The following is an 18,115-nucleotide window of genomic DNA, read 5'->3' on the forward strand; positions in this document are numbered from 1 at the left end:
GGCAAAAGTAACAGTAGCAGTTTTTGTAGCAATCGTAACAGTGGCAACGGAAAAGTAACTAAGCAAAGATCAATATGTGAAAATCTCGTAGGCAATGGATCAATGATGGATAATTATGACGGATGCGATTCCTCATGCAACAATTATAACATAGGGTGACACAGAACTAGCTCCAGTTCATCAATGTAATGTAGGCATGTATTCCGAATATAGTCATACGTGCTTATGGAAAAGAACTTGCGTGACATCTTTTGTCCTACCCTCCCGTGGCAGCGGGGTCCTATTGGAAATTAAGGGATATTAAGGCCTGAAAGTGGGTTAAGTCGACTAGAGAGGGGTGAATAGGCAATTTTTATGAATTCTCCACTAAGGAATTTCAGGGTGAGGAAATTCCTAAGCGGAGAACTACTTGGAGCGGAATAAGTACTCAGATGCATACATGACATGACATACATATGGATATCATGATGAAATGAAATCAGACACAGAGTACAGAAAGCATAAGCACAGGATAAAACAAGATGAAGACAAACAGATTAAAGAAATTGAACTGAGAAAATTGAGAAAGTCTTCAGTCAAAGTCTTCAAACAGATATGAACAAGTACACATCACAGTACTGAAGAAATGAAATGGTTGAGGAAATAGAACCAGTAAGCTTGGTGAAGACAATGATTTGGTAGACCAGTTCCAACTGCAGTGATAGTTGTAAGTCTGGTTAGAGCGGCTAGGTATTTATACCCAAGGACACACAGTCCCGGACACACAGTCCTCACCATATTCTCCTTGAACTAAGGTCACACAGACCTCATCCAATCACTCGTGGTAAGTCTTCAGGTGACTTCCAGACCTTCACAAACTCGGTCACCCGACGATCCACAATTTCCTCTTGGATTCTCTAGACCATGACGCCTAACCGTCTGGAGGATGCACAGTCCTCAAAGGTAACGAGCGTCGGTTCCACACAAGAACAATCTCTTCAGTGATGCTCAATCACTTTGGGTTTGTAGGTGTTTGGTTTGGGGTTTTGGGTTTTTCCTCACTTGATGATTTTCGCTCAAAGTCCTCGGAGGATGGGATGCTCTCAATGACAAGTCTCAGTTTCTCGCGGAGCAGCCAACCAACTATTGGTTGTAGGGGCGGCTATTTATAGCCTAGGGAGCAGCCCAACATGGTAAGACATAAATGCCCTTCAATGATATGACCGTTAGGTGGGTAGATATTTTGGCACAACTGGTGCGTAGCACAACAACGGTCAGAAATTTGACTATCAAATTCCTCAGGGCTATCATGTTCCTCACTTGTAGGCAATCCACACTGGCGAATTCCTTACTCCTCAGTCAGAACAAAGTCCTCAGAAACCAGAAGAACTTCATCTCTGTCACTGAAGAAATTGACTGAACTGTATGAGATTTCCAATGGCTTCACTCAAAGGGATTGGTAGGTGTAGGATTTTGAGATGAGCATCACTTGGAAACTTTTCCTTAGTTTTACCTTGACCCCCTTTAACAGTACGGTGTTTCCTATGACTCAAGAAAGAGAAAATGAAACTACGAAAACAAAATTCTTCACGCTTCATGTTCCTCGCATGAATATCAAGTCTTCACGGTCACACCAATTTCTTCACTTTCAAAGTCTTCATAAAGTCTTTATAAATCCAAAGTCTTCAGTCGAAGACATTCATTTTTAGGGGTCGACTTTCTCTGTAAATATCAAATTCCTCATAGACTTATAGACCTGTGTACGCTCACAAACGCATTAGTCCCTTAACATATAAGTCTTCAATACACCAAAATCGCTAAGGGGCACTAGATGCACTTACAATCTCCCCCTTTTTGGTGATTGATGACAATATAGGTTAAGTTTTCAACGGGGATAAACATATGAAGTGTAAATACTGATATTGAGGAATTTGATTGCAAGATATAGAAGAACTCCCCCTGAAGATGTGCATAGTGAGGAATTTGCTTTTGAAGCAATGCACATTTGAAGTGTAGAATCAAGGAGATCTCCCCCTATATCTTGTAATTCATACACGCATTTAACATATCATATGAAGAATTTGAAATGCATGATGAAATATGGTGACTGATGTGATTCAGCATGCGTGCATTAACATATATGAGGAAATAGCATGCAGAAGAACATAGCAAAAGTACCAGACCACCATCGGGTTTAAGTTTACAACTCGATCCAATAAATCTTCATAAGAACGAGAGTTGTAACTTCGAAAAAAAAACGCCCTTATAAAGAGACCCGCTTGAAGACTAACTCAAATTTCTCCCCCTTTGTCATCGAATGAACAAAAGGGACAAAAAGTGAGGACTAACGCTCCTGAAGAATATCATCACTGAGTCGATGAAGGAGCGCCAGCATTGTTGGGGTCAGTTGTTGAGGTAGGGCCTGCCGCAGTGTCGTCCAAATCTTTATGCTCATCAGTCTCACGCGATGAAGAAGATGAGCTGGCTACCAAGGAAGGAACTTTGGTTTTCTTGAATTTCTTCGCTGGTGGTTGAGACCATTCAAAGTCCTGCTTGAAACCCATTTGCTTCAGATCTTCTTCGCCATAGAGATGAGACAGAACAGCCCATGTGCTATTTTCATGGAGGTAGAAGTGGTTTTTCTTCACTGCATTGTGTGTAGCAGTCATGTTGTGAAGAATAGAACCAAACTAACACTTAACCCATTTGTGGTTGCGATCGACCTTCTGTTGAAGACTGAGGAGAAGCTCATGATCAGTTATCACCCTTGGAGCTGTGCCTTGAGGATTTTGCTTTGAGGCATTGGCGGCAGAGTCATGAGTGGCAGAGTCATCATTGGTGGAATATGATGCAGCTTCACGGAACTGACCATCCAACAGACGAATGCCTTCATCAATAATAGCAGCAGCCTTGCCCTTTTCATCAGCTGAGGAAAATGCCCGCTTGAGGACTTCTATTGGGGGCAAGTAGCTGACGTGATTCTGCAAATCAGCCTTGTAGTTGATTGAGGACCTTGATCTGAGGAATCTCATAATCCAGGGAGCGTAAGGCTTCTACTCAAAAGGGGACAAAGCTACATTTGCCAGAGTCCTGATGAAGAAATCATGGTAGTTGACAGGTATTCCATGGATGAGGTTGAATAGCATATTCTTCATGATACCAATGACCTCTTCTTCATTAGAGTCGTGGCCCTTGATTGGACTCAAAGTCTTGGACAAGATGTGATATACAGTCCGTGGTATATACAAAAATTCCTTCACGAAGAATTTGGTTCTTGAGGCTTGACCGGGCTTCAGCGGCTTCATCAACACTTGCATATAATGGTCAGTAAGCTCAGGTTCATGATATATACAACATGCACCTTCAAGGGAAGGACTGACAGGCAGGGCATGAAGCAATTCAGAGGCCGGTGCTTTGACGTGAGTATTCTCTGTCATCCAGTCCAATACCCAAGAGTTCACATCTTCAGCATTTCCTGTTATGTGCAGCGCTGCATAGAACTGAAGAATTAGTTCTTCATTCCAATCACATATATCTGTGCAGAAGTTGAGAAGTCCAGCATCGTGAAGAACACCGAAGACTGGCGTGAAGCAAGGTAGAGATTCCATGTCCACATGAGGAATATTTGCATGATCAAATACTTTGTCCTTATCAAAAAGCAGTGAAGAATAGAAGTTGACTTGGCTGGTAGTCCAGAAACGCCTCCTTCGAAGACGAGAAGAGTCATATGGGTTGTAATCTGTGAAGAATACGTGCTCATGGAAGAAGTCAGCAGCCTTGAATTTTTGCTTCTTGGAGAAGGGATTCTTCGTCTTGAGGTGAGGAGTGTCTGTCAAAGTCATCACAGCCTCAGGAATTACGTTCTTCAGAACCACAGGCTGAGGAATTTCAGTTTCAGTTTCAGTTGCAGCCTGGTTCTTCATTTCTTCATCAATAGTTTCATCAGCACTAGTGGTTGGAATTGCTTTAGTAGCATTTTCATCAGCACTAGTGATTGGAATTTCTTCAGGAATACGAGGTTCTTCAGAGCACATAAGAACTTCAGTGTGCACAGGGGACTGAGGGATTTGTTGTAGACGGGTGAATACCGGAGAGTTGGGGTGCAGATGATCCCAATAGTCATCATTTAGCACTAGATTGGAGCACCCAATATCCACGTCTTCATCTTCTTCATTTAATTCTTCAACGCTTGCCTCTTCAACTGTGAACTAAGGCATATGCGATGAGATGATTGGAGTTGAAGGGATATCATCCGCTTCAATTTCTTCGTCCAAATGCTCTGAAGAAGCAGCAGAAGGAACGTCTTTATTCGATCCGCTTGGGATCACATTATCTTCACCAAAAGGAACGAGTTCCTTTGATGGCATGCTTGAAACAGGAATAGCATCAATCGGATTCTCAAAAGAGCTGGTCAATTTCTTCATCTTCTTCGGTGCTGAAGACTGAGATGAAGTAGATGCTTTCCTTTTCTTCACTGTTGCTCGCTCCGCAACTTTCGTTTTCTTCACTTCTGATGCAGAAGGAAGAACTATACTTGTTGTTGGTGCAGGAGGAGCAGAGGAAATATGTTCAGTTTCCTCAGGCGCAACTGATGCAGTTGCCCTGGTTGGTTCAGATTCTTTAGGCTCGGTGGTTGATGCCTCAGCTGGCCTGGCTTGTTCTTCAGGTGCAACACTAGTGGTTGCCCTTGCAATGTCATCAGCGGCTGGAATGCAATCATCAGCCCTGGTACTCTCATTTTCTTCAGTAGCCTGATTTTCATCAGCGGTGCTGGCATGTTCTTCAGTCGCCTGAGCAGATGCATCAGCCTGAGGAATTTCAATGTGCGTTTGAGTAGCAACATTGGGGGTGAATGTCTTTGCCAATTTTACAAATCTGACTTTGGCCCCCTTCCAGTCAGCATGGTAGGCATCAAATTCATCATTGAGGCTTTTGATCTCATCTTGAACAGCCACAAGTTCATCAGTTGTCATCTTGACAACATTCTTCTTCAGATAGCGCTCTTTCTTGTACTGCGCTTTCTTCAGCTGCCTGGCCTTCTCAGACTTCCATTTTTCTTTGCCTATGAAGGCAGTCAGCCTATGACTTTGGCCAGAGGTCAGCTTGAAGTCTGGCATAGGAGCGTTGGGGTCCTTGTGCCAGAGATCAATGTATTCAAGGATCAACTTAGGATCCAGTAGGAGAGGAACTTCACTTCATTTGGTTCTAGCGGCCCTCTATTGTCTGTCTCTGATGATTTCCGTGAGTTCATCATCATCAGCTTTGTTATCAAAGGGCGGTACTTCAAAGGCGACCTGCTTCTTTTGAGGACTGGGTCTAGTGCCTCATCCAGCAGTGGCCTTGGTCTTCAGCAATGTGGGGCCAGTTGAGGAATGCAGAGGAGCTGAAGAACTTGTAGAGGCTTCTGAGGCAATAGATTTTCCTGTGGTCCTTTGGCACGAGGCAAGATGCACAGGTGCTGAGGACTTTGCCGGAGGAGCTGAGGGTTTTGGAACTTGAGGAACTGGGGCAGCTTGAGGGATTGGCCGTGAGGCTTAGCTGAAGAGCTTGGCCGTGAGGGCATTGAAGAAGAAGCACTGGGCTTATGTGCAGGCTTCTTAGGCATAGCCTTCTTGGGCTTGCTAGCAGAGGCCTCAGCAGTGGCAGCAGCAGCAGAGTTTTCATTGAATTTCTTCACTGCCTCTTTTGCTACTTTGGCCAACTTAGCTTGACGCTTGGCCCATTCAGCAGGAAATTCCTCACCTCGTCTAATGCTTGAGGGATCAGCAACTTGGCCTGGTGCCAAGGGAGGTCTTGGGCATGGAGGGTGTACAGCGAATTTCTTCATGTACTTGGGTGTCAGATATCTGTACTCCCTCCATTCTCTGGCCCATATTCTCTCTATTTTCTGAATGCGCACTTTGCGCTCATTCTTTGTTTCTTTTCCATGAATTGCCTCATCTGGAGTGCAATACCCTGCATAGATGTCTTCAGGGATTTCAAATGCAGTGTTGACTTCCAACTTCTTTCCTCCCTTCTGAGGTTTCTTTCCATCAACCATTTTCTTTAGCTGAGGGTTTTGAACAGTTGAATTCTCTGAATAGGTATGCAGTTTTTCTTTGAGGAACGCTGCAAATGAGTTAAGTTGATGAGAACCTAGTGATTCAGCAGCAGACATGTGTACCTATGAACAGAGTATAGGTGCGAAGAATTTGGAGAGGTCATATGCGTTCTCAGAAGTTTTTGCAAAAAGAACAAGTTTGAGGAATTTGACCAGATGTGTCTTGAGGAATTTCACTAAGCATTCTTTGACTTAGGTTCCAGAGTTGTGTAGATTAAAAATCCACACAATTGAGGAATCTTGAAGAAAAATATGGCTTAGGAAACAAATCAAGAACAAATGTTTGTGTGAGGTGTTTAGAGTGTGAAGATTGAAGAATAAACACCTTTTGAAGATTTTGACGAAATCACTAGAATCAATAAGGGCAGTAAAAGTGACTTTTAATTACCCTTGATGAAGAACACGACAAACTAGAAATGTAGATTGGAAGTTCGTCAGTCCAGATCTTCCATGCCCTAACTTGGCAGAGGAAGATAGCTATGGCGGGGCGGAGTGAAGAAATCCGCAGACTCACCAACGATGATGGAAGTAGCGGCGGCGCTAGGTTTTGAGAGCTCGAGCGAAGGAGTGAGTTTGAGCGGAACAGACTGAGGAAGGGAAGGGGTATATATAGCCATGGTGAAAAACTGCTCCTCTGAGGAAAATGGATGAACGTTCCCCTGACCTTTCTCATCCGTGTGACATGTGTCACGCACGTACTTTGAGGTGGAGATCATGTGAGATCGTGGGTGAATAGATAAGTATTATCGTGGAATGTGGAATGGTTTGAGCGGCAAAAGCCGAAAATTCAGATATGAAAATTTTAATGATTCATCCGCAAATTCTTCAGCTGACAAGGACACAATGAAGATTATGAACGGGTTTCAAATAGAACGAGGAATTTGTGAACAGTGTGGGTTGAGTTTAGCATAGAGGGGGAAGGGTCCAATCACATTCACTTAGCAGAAAACACATCTTGAAGAAATAGCAATAAGTGAATGTTGTAGAGGACATAAATTCATATATTTATATAGCCAATGAAGAAAAACGATGGAAACAGTGAGGATATTGCAAAGTTTAAGAATTTGAACAACTGAGGAATTTCAAAAGTGAAGAAAAACTCAAATTGAAGATTTTCAACTTTTGTTGGTGGCGTGACCGATCGTATAAGAATGATGATTTCAGACACCACGTACAATTATCGTAGGGTTCTGAGAATAAAATTCTTCGTTAATTTCTTCACACTTAGAGGGTTAGTCTTCATTGATTGAAGAAAAACGTTACTTCATGTGTTGCACATCTAAGTCATCAATTTTGCATAAGTGTTAGGATGTGTGTCCTTTCCAAAGGACATTCGAACATTCTAAGATATTTAGCTCACACCGCAACTTGCTAAATCTCTTCTCATCCAAGGGCTTTGTGAAGATATCAGCTAGCTGTTCTTCAGTCTTCACGTGCTCGATGGAGATGTCGCCCTTCAACACATGATCATGAAGAAAGTGATGACGGATCTGAATGTGCTTTGTCTTCGAGTGCTGAACTGGGTTATCAGCAATCTTGATGGCACTCTCATTGTCACAATAGAGTGGCACATTATTCACATTGATGTCGTAGTCCTTTAGAGTTTCTTTCATCCATAGCAATTGAGCACAACACGATCCAGCAGCAATGTACTCAGCTTCAGCAGTAGAAAGTGGTACGTAGTTCTGTTTCTTCGAAGACCAGTAGACCAAGGATCGTCCGAGGAAATGGCATGTGCCTGATGTTGACTTGTTGTCCACATGATCACCAGCATAGTCTGAGTCTGAATATCCAATGAGATCAAAAGCCGAGCCCTTGGGATACCATAATCCAAGTGTTGGAGTGTGAGTTAGATATCGAAGAATATGCTTCACAGCCTTATGGTGTGATTCCTTCGGTGTAGCTTGAAAATGGGCACACATGCAAACACTAAGCATAATATCTTGCCTAGATGCACATAAATACAATAAAGAACCAATCATGGAGCGATATACCTTTTGATCAAAGTCAATACCATTTTCATCAGTGCATAGATGGCCATTTGTGGGCATAGGGATTTTGACGCCTTTGCAATCTTGCATGCCGAATTTCCTCAATACATCCTTGAGGTATTTTCCTAAGATATGAATATGCCATTACGCTGTTGACGAATCTGAAGACCTAAGAAGAATTTCAATTCTCCCATCATAGACATTTGATATTCTTCACTCATCATGTAGGAAAATTTATCATTGTAACGTTGGTCAGTATAGCCAAAGATGATATCATCAACATATATTTGGCACACGAATAATTCATTATCATAAGCTTTGGTGAAAAGAGTTGGGTCAAGTGAACCGGGTTTGAAGCCTTTCTTCATGAGGAATTCCTTCAAAGTATCATACCATGCCCGAGGGGCCTGCTTGAGGCCATAGAGGGCCTTATTGAGTCTGAAGACTTTGTCAGGATGCTTTGGATCTTCAAAACCTGGGGGTTGAGCAACATATACGTCTTCCTCAAGCTTACCATTGAGGAATGCACTTTTCACATCCATTTGATATAAGATGATATTATGATGGTTAACATAAGCAAGTAATATGCGAAATGCTTCAAGTCTAGCAACAGGTGCAAACATTTCATTGAAATCAATTCCTTCAACCTATGTGTAGCCTTGAGCTACAAGTCGTGCCTTATTCCTCACCACAAGGCCATATTCATCTTGCTTGTTACGGTAGATCCATTTTGTGCCTATGATATTGTGCTTGCGAGGGTCTGGTCGCTTGACAAGTTCCCAGATGTTGTTGAGCTCGAACTGATGTAATTCCTCTTGCATAGCTTGAATCCACTCAGGATCCAGAAATGCTTCATCTACCTTAGTGGGCTCTGTGATAGAGACGAAAGCAAAGTGCCCACAAAAGTTAGATAAATGTGAAGCTTTTGAGCGTGTGAGAGGACCTGGTGCGTTGATGTCGCTGATGATTTTCTCAATCTGCACTTCATTAGCGACGCGAGGATGAGCTGGTTGATGATGAGGAATTTGCTCAGCATTTCTTCAGAGCCATTTTCGTCAGGTGCACCATCATGATGTTCTTCATGTTCTGGAATGACTTCTTCAGCAGATTCTTTGGTAGGAATGACATCCTCAGTAGCCTTTAACCTAATGGATTCCCCAGGAGATATTTCATCTATCACAGGAGGTAGGTGCTCTCTTTGCGAGCCATTAGTTTCATCGAACCGCACTCTATAGTTTCAACAACCTTGTGGTGATAGGTGTTGAAGACTCTGTAGGTGTGCGAATCCTTACCATAACCAAGCATAAAACCTTCATGTGCTTTCGGTGCAAATTTAGAACTGTGATGAGGATCTCTAATCCAGTATTTAGCACCGAAGACTTTGAAATAACTCACATTAGGTTTCTTGTCAGTGAGGAGTTCATATGCAGTCTTCTTTAAGAATTTGTGAAGATATACTCTGTTGATGATGTGGCACACAGTATCTATTGCCTCAGGCCAGAAGCGAGGAGGCGTCTTGTACTCATCAAGCATAGTGCGGACCATCTCAACAAGAGTCCTGTTCTTGCGCTCCACGACTCCATTTTTCTAAGGAGTACAAGGAGCAGATAACTCATGAGCAATACCAAGTTCATCAAGATAGTCATCAAGACCAGTGTTCTTGAACTCAGTTCCATTGTCACTTCTGCTGTGCTTGATCTTCACACCAAAATTTGTTGAAGCCCTTGAAGAAAATCATTTGATGATTTCCTGCACTTCAGTTTTGTAAGTGATGATATGCACCCGTGTATAACGAGAATAATCATCAACAATGACAAAGCCATATAAAGGTGCAGCATTAGTAAATGTGGCATAGTGAGTAGGGCCAGAGAGATCCATGTGAAGCAATTCAAATGGACAAGTGGTAGTCATGATGGTCTTTGAGGGATGCTTGGCCTTGGTCATCTTTCTAGCTTCACAAGCTCCACACAAATGGTCCTTGAGGAATTTGAAACCCTCGATGCCAATGACATGCTTTTTCTTTGCGAGCGTGTGCAAGTTCCTCATCTCAGCATGACCAAGTCGTAGATGCCATAGCCAGCCTTCTAAAGCTTTTACAAGTAGACATGTAGCAGGTTGTGGTTCTATAGAGAAATCAACAATATACAAATCTCCTCTCCTAAAGCCTTCGAAGACTTTGGAATTGTCAGCTTCCATGATCACAACACAACGATACTTGCCAAAGACAACAACCATATCAAGATCACAAATCATTGAGACAGACATGAGGTTGAACCCTAAGGACTCGACAAGCATGACTTTGTCCATGTGTCGAACCTTTGAGATTGCAACCTTACCTAGACCCAATACCTTGCTTTCGGCTTTGTCAGCGTAGGTGATATGCTTCAGATGCGATGGAGATAAGGGGGCGTCCATTAATAGATTCTTATCACCAGTCATGTGATTTGTGCATCCACTATCGAGGACCCACTCAGTGGCTTTGGGTTGATCATCCTGCAGATGAATTAGTGCAGCTTACGAACTCATATACTTCATTAGTGAAGAATATGAAATTAATTTCATCAGATCAATTTCATCAAGCAATAGAACAAATATAGCAATGTGAGGACGTGAGAAATGAAAATTCATTTTTTCATGATTAGCTTGCGTCCTTTCAAGCATATTCAGGTCTCCAGCAAATTGTTCAGACGTTTAGGTTCGTCTGGAGACCTGACCCTGCATAAGAGATTAGTTCTTTTTCTTCACCACCCACATCTGAAGGGGTGGCAAAGAGTTCATCATTCTGCGAGCTCCATAAGAGAAAGGTGGCATAGATGCTAATCCACTTCGTTTTGCATATGAGGGGTTAGGGTAAGCATATGAGTAAGCAGAGAAATTCTTCGAGGATTTATGAACATAATGATTTAAAGAATAGTGCACATATCCATAATCCTTAGCCTTTCCCTGCGAAACAGAGGTGTTAGCTCTAGTACGCCGGTGGACAAGCAGTCTAGGGTTTCGAGAGGGGAGGGGAGAAAGGCCGATGAAGTACAGACGGCGTGATGTGAGATGCTCTGGTGCTGTGGAGTTAGTCATTTTTGCGGGAGGGGAGAGGAAATGGGGGTGTCGTGTAGTGGGGGGAACCGGAAGTTACCAAAGGAGCCCCAACCTATTATGTAGATGAGGGCGGTATTGTAACTGTTGGTTTCCGTGCACCAAGGACAAAAGGGGAATTTTGCGTGCTAAAGACTAAGGTGGCGGAAATTTTAGAAGGAGGCGGGAGATTTTGCCGCCCGCGGGATCGTTCGTATCCAGTTTCAACTAATTTTGGACCGTGCTAGCGGGAAGGTCATGCGAGACTGTGTACATGGGGCACGCATCAGTAGTTAATAACTGGTCTGAAGTCCACCCTAGAAAAAAGACAATAACTCGGGATGATGCGCCGATAACTTGGACGTTCACACGGGCGCGGCCAATCGCTTTAGTGGCGCATTCACAAAAAAAGGGATCAAACGCTCAGCCTATGTATTTCTCGTGTAAATAGATAATTTAGTGCAATTGGTTATTTACTTTAAACATAATGCATTGACGTGTTAGTGTAGAGGCACACAAAAAGAAATGGATATTGTAGTCCGCTACTTAAAAGTGTTACCTCATATGATTACATAGCCTCCATTTCATAAATTGCGTACCCGTTGAATTCATATATGAATATTACATATGTTACTTCATAATAGAACCTTAAATCATCCAAGACTAATGATTTAGAATGCAAGAGTAACAATGGTGCATGTACATGATAGCTACATTGGTTGTTTGAAGAAACATCACTGTAACTTTGGCATGTGTCGTGGTTCTAAGTCTGATAGTAGAATGGGGGGTAGGAATGTAGAGGCAAGATCCTAGCTATGGAGGAGTTGTACACGCAGATTTAACGAGTTCAGGCCCTTCTTAGAGGAAGTAATAGCCCTACGTCTCGGAGCCCGGAGGCGGTCGACTGGATTATGAGTGTGTGTGTTACAGGGGGTGCAAACCCTTGTCCCAGAGGAGGGGGGTGGCTTATATAGAGTGCGCTAGGACCCCAGCTCCCCTCCGTTACATAGGATTCAATGTACATAAAGGGGTGGCGTTACAGGTAACGCCTGTATTGAAGTGCTACAAATGATCATTAAATATATGAGTAAATACCCGACCGTTGCTGTGTAGAGCGGCTTTAGGTCTTCTTATATGTCGAGTGGTTTCATGGTCGAGTGACCTGGATAAAGAGAGATCTCCGAGTGAATGGTAGGTCGAGTGGACTTCACTCGACACCTTTGCTGGATCCCTTCATCTGATTCTTGAACTTCTTTTATTCTTAGGATAAGGACCTTAGGTAGGACGTATAGGTCAGGCCTATTACCTTACCCCAGGTTCGTGTCTTCATCATTAGCCCCCCCTGGATCGAGGTTTGAGTGAAAAAAGAAGGATGGAGTTGACCTTGCTTCTGCTCTAGCTTTGCCTTGTCTTCATCTCCCGGTGGAGGCCAGTTGTTAGAACTTCGGCTTCTTTCAGTCACCTTGATTGATTCAGAAATTGCCGACTGGCCTATACAATGACATCTGTCAAGTGACATCTTTGACATGAAATCTTTGGCGTCATCGGTTGTAGAGGATCCCGGATTTCACGGGATTCAAAATTTTGGTGGAAGCGTGCCAGGCAGAGCGCTCCGTGGTAAGTGGAGTAGATAAATAGGATGTTTCGATTTCCGCGCCACCTTTTTCGCCACATATCCCGTGTGCGACTATTGGGGGGATTTGACAAGATCGCTCGGGCCCACGCATCAGCCACTCGGAAGCAGGCCTTTAAAAGCGGCGAGGTCGAGGCATTTGCACTGTGCGCGTCCATTTCCCTTCTTCTTCCCCTCGCATCTCCACTCCGTCCAGCCCCACCGCTCTCGACACCGCAGCTCCACCGCTATGGGGAAGGACAAAACGGCGGCTCTAGAGCGTGCGAAGAAGGCGACGGGGGCGGCAAAGAACAAGAAGATGAATTGGGGGTCTTCATCGCGCTCGGGGCTGCCGTCGGGTTGGATCCAAGGAGATTGGATTCGATCTTCGCTTCGGCAGGAGGACTTGGATGATATGGCAGAGTTAGGGATGATCGTCCATAAATCTGCACGTTTGCCGAGGGGGGAAGCGGAGACGCAGCCGCGACCGGGTGAGTGTGTTCTGCTCGCCACTCATGTCGACCGCGGCTTCTCGCTTCCACCACACCCCTTCTTTCGAGGTTTCCTGAATTTCTTTGGTGCCCAACTCCACCATTTTACTCCCAATACCATCACATATCTTGCTGCATTCGTCTCCATGTGTGACAATTTCCTGGGGTGCCAACCGCACTGGGGTCTTTTCAAACACATTTTTACCATCCGATCCCAAACTGTGAAGAAAGCGAACTCGAACGATGAGAAGACCCATGTTATTCAGATGTGTGGGTGTCTGGGCATCCAGAAGAGGAAGAGGAGTTCTTTTCCCCCGATGACACTTCCGGAGTCGGTCAGGGGCTGGCAGTCGACCTGGTTCTACTGCCAGGATATTGTGACCCTAGGCCAGTCGACCGGGCTCCCCCTTTCTCTTTTGACCGTGTTCAAACTCCATCTTCATTGAAAGTGACCGCTGCGGAGAAGGCGGAGACAGGCATGCTAGTCGAGAGAGTAGTCCAACTGATCAACCAAGGTGTCACCGGTATGGATCTGCTCGAGGTGTTCCTCAGTCGATGGATCAAACCTCTCCAAGCTCGTGACCACTCCACGTGGATGTACTCCGGGGCTGGCAACACTGCTCGGGTTCATCCGGAGGAGGTGGAGGCCAAAACAGTGGCCGAGTGGTTGATGGGAATCACCGGAAACAAGGACAACCCCAGAGGTTCCAGGAGATTCGACCCTTTCAGCAACAACAATCTGCCAGATAAGGTCTGGTCATCATAACTGAGTTTTTGAACGTATTTTCTGACTGACTGTTGATCCGACTGACTTATGATCAGTCCCTTGTTTCGCAGATCTACACGGAGATGTATTCAATGCCCAATGGTGAACAAGCTCTGGAGCAAGACCAAGAGGGCGAGGACAGTGCCGAGGAGAGCAGCGAGTGGGAGTTCCCTGCTGACAATGATGAAGATGAGAGCGACGAGTCGGACGATGAGGAAGTGGCCGACTCATCGCCTCATTCGGAACGTCGATCGAAGCTGCGCCATGATCCCGCGAGCAAGCGTGGCAAAGCTGTGGCGTCGAATGATCCATCTCAAAAGCGCGCCCGGTCCTCGACTCCAGAATTGACTAAGAAGGTCACCAAGAAGCCCAAAATTAATCCTTCGAAGGCTCGGAAGACCTTGCCTAGAATCAAGATGGACGTCCATGTTGCCTCTGGGTAAACGTTCTTCTCGTATTTACTTCTTCCGACCGATTTCCTGTTCCGACCGGTTTTTCTTGTTCTGACCGAGTGGATGATGAACCTATATAGCCCGACCTCTGCTGCGACTGATATGGATATTGACAAGACTCCAGCCGACGTGGAAGCTGACGCCGCCGTCACCTCAAAAGCCAGTAAGTCTGCCTGATTCGAATTCATTAGGTTGACTGGTCGGTTTGTCAATTATCCTTATGGCTTTCTCTGTTTATTGCAGTTCCACGAGACGTTGTTGTGCTCCCGGACGATGAAGAAGAAGTACAGCTGAGAGGGAGGAGGAGGAAGGACAAGGAACTGGGCGGGAGGGCGCCTGAAGTCCAGGTTCTTCGTTCGACTGTGACGCCTGGGACGACGGTCGAGCGATTGACGGATCCGGCTCGAACCAACATCACCTTCGCCGTTCCTCTGTCGATTGATTGCCCCTCAGGATCAGCTGCTCAGACTTCTGCTGCACCGATACAACTCCCTGCCTCAGATTCGGCGGCTTCTTCGATTGCTCTACCTTCATCACTTTTTACTGCATATCAAACTTCGGACGATCCACCGGCTGCTGCCAAGGAAGCTCTTCTTCAGTTGAATCTTGTGATGGGGTAAATGAAAGTGCTGCATGAGGCTAGTCAGATAGCCTTCAACGGCGGAGCTGCTCTGCAAGCCAATGTCCAGGTTAGTTGATTTTCCGATCGACCATATTTCTTGTCTGATCACCTAATGGGGTGTGACTGTTTTGAAATTGTATGTTTCTTTGTGTCGATTCAAGCTGAATCTTTGCACTAGTGGGGGCATGCTGAGTGCACCCACTGGGTGTAGTCCCCGAGACCAGAGTTGACTGCGGGCAGTCGACTATGGTCTCAGAATAGGAACTTTGTTTTTTTGCAACTCGAACTGGGCAGGCCATGCCGAGTGGAACCAAAACTAGTGGGGGCACGCTGAGTGCACCCACTGGGTGTAGTCCCCGAGACCATAGTTGACTGCGGGCAATCGACTATGGTCTGAGAATCTGAACCTCTCTCTCTTTTTTTTACAAAATCAGTGGGGGCACACTAAGTGCACCCACTGGGTGTAGTGCCCGAGACTGTCATTGAATGTTTGATTCGGTGGTAGTCTTAGAGTAGCTATCATTGTGATGTCTTTTATCTCTGTCGACTGATATGGCTTTAACTGCAGAAATCTTGTGATCTTGGGGCTCAGCTTTCTGCAATGAACAAACAGCAAATCAACCTCAACCTTGATCTGGAATTGGCCAAGAAGAATCTCAAGACCACTCATGACGAAGTAGCTGCCATGGGAGGTAACCAATCGCTAACTGTATATCCCACTGCTGGCACTTTTCCTTTCCATTTTTTGAACCGAGTGACTCCACTCGAGCAGATGTACGTAGTGAAAACTTCCAACTCCAAGCCCGTCTGAAGAGTGTTGTTTATTTAGAGAAAATGAAGCAGGCTTTGGAGAAGAAGGATCTGGATCTTGCTTCAGCATAGAAGGAGGCGTGCGATAAAACAGCACTTGCTGACAAGAAGTTTGCTTTAGTCGGCAAGTTAGAAGAAGACAAAACTCCAAGCTGAAGACTGTTGTTTCCGACGCCAATCGGGAGGTCGAGCAACTGAAGGAGGACAAGGAGAAACTGACCGACGAGCTTGGGGGTCTCAAGGCCAAGAATGGCGAACTGGAGTCTTATCTGGGCCAGCTTGCTACAAAGCTGGTTTTGAAACTTGAAGGTACTGATTAATCTGTCTTATTTATGTCGACTACCAAGTCTAATTATACAGTCGACTCACCATTCACTCGACTGTGCAGAATTTTGCCAAGACTTTGAAGCAGAAACTGGGCGGGTCGAGACGGGTCTTGATCCCATAAACTATCAAGTCAAGGATGATGTTGCGATGAACGTGCTGCGGTTGGAATCTCGTATGGACAGTGCGGTTGCTTATCTTGCCCGCCTGAAAGCTGCGATGACTTGGGTTGATGCTGAACTCTGGCCTCAGGTGGAACTGTCTCAAGACCTGGAGTCCTTGATGACTCGACTGAATCAAATCCCCAAGCATGTGCAAGAATGGAAGAAGTCATCCGCTCGCTGTGGTGCTGATGTCGCGTTGTCTTTGGTCCGAGTGCACTGCAAGGACGTCAGGGAAGACAAGCTGGCGGAACTCAAGGTTGCTAACACGAAGAGGCACACTTTCCAGTCTTTCATGGATACCTTCCTTGAGGCCGCCACTCGCATTGTAGACAGCATTGATGAAAGCACAAGTGCTCCCTAGGTGGTTTTGATAATTGATGACAACATATCTCTTGTTGGACTAACATTTCTATCTAGCATGTTTCAGATAGGTTCAACAATGGAGTGGCATGGACTAAAGGTTGTGGGAACTCCTTAGATGCTAAGGACAAAGGATTGGCTAAAGCTTCAAGCTCAAGACTCTTCATTTTACATTCTAGTGATCCAAGATCACATTTAGTCCTTAGGAAAAGCAGATACTATCAAGGAGGGATGAGGTGTTGCTTAATGAGCCTCTTGCTTCATGTGCTTAATGATATGCTCCGAAATCCTCAACTACTTTCCCATATCCACATATGACCTAAACCCTAAGCCAAACTCGGTCCTACCGATTCTTCCTATCCGGCGCCATCGAGTTTCACTTGTCATTAGCCACTGCCAAACCCTAGCAATTCGGTTCTACCGATAAGGATCTCGGTCTCACCGAGATGGGCTTGCAAACTCTCTGTTACCCATTGCAATATTCTCGGTCCCACCGAGATATGCAATCGGTCCCACTGATATTGCAATGTAAACTCAGTGTTTCCCCTTTGTAACTTTTCGGTCTCACCGAGTTCCACTCGGTCTCACCGAAAGAGCAAATCGGTCCCACCAAGTTTGCCTGACCAACTCTCTGGTTAGCTAATTACCAAATTCGGTCTCACCGAGTTTGCGTAATCGGTCTCACCGAGATTACGTTATGCCCAAACCCTAACCGAATCGGTCCTACCGAGTTGCATGTCAGTCCCATCGAAATTCCTAACGGTCACTAGATTTACTATTTCGGTCAGACCGAGTTTTCTGATTCGGTCCCACCGAGATTGGAAAACTGTGTAACGGTTGGATTTTGTGTGGAGGCTATATATACCCCTCCACCTCCTTCTCATTCGAAGATAGAGCCATCAGAACACACACACCATTCCTACTCATATGTTCTGAGAGAGAACCACCTACTCATGTGTTGAGACCAAGACATTCCATTCCTACCATATGAATCTTGATCTCTAGCCTTCCCAAGTTGCTTTCCACTCAAATCTTCTTTCCACCAAATCCAAATCCTATGAGAGAGAGTTGAGTGTTGCGGAGACTATCATTTGAAGCACAAGAGCAAGGAGTTCATTACCTACACACCATTTGTTACTTCTTGGAGAGTGGTGTCTCCTAGATTGGCTAGGTGTCACTTGGGAGCCTCCGACAAGATTGTGGAGTTGAACCAAGGAGTTTGTAAGGGCAAGGAGATCGCCTACTTCGTGAAGATCTACCGCTAGTGAGGCAAGTCCTTCGTGGGCGATGGCCATGGTGGGATAGACAAGGTTGCTTCTTCGTGGACCCTTTGTGGGTGGTTGCTTCTTCATGGACCCTTCGTGGGTGGAGC

This window comes from Triticum urartu, chromosome 7A (genome assembly GCF_056163025.1).
Source record: "Triticum urartu cultivar PI428250 chromosome 7A, HENAU_Tu73, whole genome shotgun sequence".
NCBI classification, from domain to species: Eukaryota; Viridiplantae; Streptophyta; class Magnoliopsida; order Poales; family Poaceae; genus Triticum; species Triticum urartu.